Here is a 2,763-nt window from a genome sequence, read left to right on the forward strand (position 1 = left end):
TAAAATAAAATAAAATAAAATAAAATAAAATAAAATAAAATAAAATATAAAATAAATAAAAATAAAGATGGGAGTACAAAACAATAAAACAAAAATATACTAAAAAGAAAATAAAGTCAAACACTGGTTCCTTATAAGGAACTGACAAACACTTAGCAGTATTGATCAAGAACTAAATTGAGAAAATACAAATTGCCAGTAAGTGTTCCTATAGTAGTTTCTATTATGTATAAAATAATAATAATAATAATAATAATAATAATAATAATAATAATAATGATGCAATGGTCTGGAACTGGACCAGCAATATCTCAAGAAATGCCTGTATTTAATCTTCCCTCCTCTGTATAATTACCATACAGCCTGCAGTCACCCTTTGAAATCAACGTTGTTAAGTCAGCTTTGGTACTTGGCCAATCAGTAGGCTGAATATTAGGACAATGGAGACAGAGGTTGTGGGTGATAGGTGTTGGTTGAAATTACCAAGGGGGATTTTGTGTGTGTGACCAAAAGTATTATACAGAGGGTTTCATTTTGGTTTTAAGAATTTTTTTTAAATTGCAAATCAAAAGCCTAGTTCTGTAGGCATTTCAGTTCAGTTTCTAGCTCTGATGTTTTCTTTTTTATGTATAAATCAGACTACATTTAGCAATAATTTTAAGGGGCCTTTGACTGGTCCCATTTACAAAATTGATTAATTAAACATTTAAGCTGCTTATAAAAAATAATGGAAATTTAAACACAGGAATAAATTTGTCAATAAGTTTGAAAATTTAAGCAAATTTTCATGGGAAAATTTGGGAAACTTCCTTGGGAAAATTCCTTGAAAAACCAAACAAAAGTAATAGAAAAATTAAACAGTTCTACATTATTTAGAGTTTGAATCTATGTGAAAAATATAAATTAAAAACAATATACCCTTTCACAAAATCTCTGGTATAGTGGGTTCTCAAAGTGTTTTTTGAGGTAATACAAATGACTGAATAGTGATAAAACAGAGACATACCCTAATCAAACTTTACTAATTAAGTTTCAGCAATTGCTTCAACAGTAGTAACCTAAGAGCAATGACTGAATGTTTAGGAATTACAGACATTTGTGCCATGATCAAAGGCTTTGAAGATACAGGGATAATGATAACCAATCACACCCATATTTAACTCACCTATTTTGCATGTGCAAGTGGGTTGAAGAGTTACTACTAATTTTCTTAAACAAGGCAGGGGTGATTATAATTACACCTGCTCTTTCAGTTCTGATTTGTTTACTCACAACCCAACACAACTAAATCTATTATGTAGGTAATAATTATGTAGCTAATAATAGTTATGAAGGGTTGAAAGCAAAAGATAAATCATATGAACACCAAGATATAAAAAAGATAGCAAACATTAACAAAAATAAATCTGATGAAAACATATTAGAAGATGACAAGGTGAATAGAATTGTTGGATCACTATATTGTACACCTCAAATTAATACAACACTATTCATTAATTATACTGGAATTAAAAAGATTGTTTTAATTTAAAAAAACTGACAAGGGGCACCATGGTCAGTCAGTTAAGCCTCTGATTCTTGATTTTGGCTTAGGTCATGATCTCATGGTTCATGAGTTCAAGCCCTGTGTCGGGCTCTATACTGATAGTGTAGAGCCTGCTTGGGATTCTCTTTCCCTCTTTCTCTGCCCCTCCCCAACTCATGCTTGCTCCCTCTCTCTCAAAATAAATAAATAAACTTAACAAAAAAGATGATAAGGGAAATATTGACAAAGATAAAGAGGTATCAATCAAGGTAAAGAGGAACAATATTTAATATAGGAAGAAACATTCCATGGTATTTTGTATGCACCTAATAGCAGAGCTTCAAAATATGTGAAGCAAGAGTTGAGAGGTCAAAAAGAAGACATAAAAAACCCAGTATCATATTTGGAGAACTTTACTTAGAACAAGCAAGAAAATAAGACAGAATTAAATGACATTAAAGTGTCCCAATCAATACATACAGAACACTATACTCAAAAACTGCAGGATACACATCATTTTCAAATGTATGTAGGGCATTTACCAAAACTGATGACATTCATGGCATAAAGCAATTCTAAAAGAATACAAATTGTACAACAGATGCACTTTTGGTTTCTGCTCTGGCATGTAAAAAGCTTGCAAATCATCACTCCCACCCTCACAAAAAGAAAAAACATGAAAAAACTGAAAAATCAATGACGTTTCTTGGGTCCATCAGACCAATGAGACCACAGGACAAACAAACTGGATAAAGCAGAGAATAGGGATGAGCTTATCTAAAGCAGAAGTGGTTGGAGCCAATGACGCGTAAATGGTGACTTCAGTGAATTCCTGGAGTGTTGACTAACATCATTATTAAAAACTCTTGAGGTCTCACTCTAAGGGGAGCCTCTATACTGCCGTAAGTCTGATCTCCAAAAAATCTACCAGATACTCATAATAAAAATCAGGGGGAAAAAGTCACCAAATGTTTGACCAAGAAGAGGAGAAAAGCAATCCGGGGACATATGGTGAAGGTAACAGTAACCACTTTGAAATACACCCAGAGTGTCCTCAAAACAAAGGCCTACCCAGCAAGGGGAACAACTTCACCAGAGCCTTATTCAACTTGAGGGAAGTGAAATTACCCAACTTCATCCCCCTTTAGCCTTCTTATGTCACCTAAGTTTGGGGATGGGGAGATAGGAGAGCTTAAATGCCCAAGTTCATAGTCCAGGGGCACAGGACCACTACAAGA

Source organism: Herpailurus yagouaroundi, unplaced genomic scaffold (assembly GCF_014898765.1).
Source record: "Herpailurus yagouaroundi ecotype Mexico unplaced genomic scaffold, PumYag 141, whole genome shotgun sequence".
Lineage (NCBI taxonomy): Eukaryota > Metazoa > Chordata > Mammalia > Carnivora > Felidae > Herpailurus > Herpailurus yagouaroundi.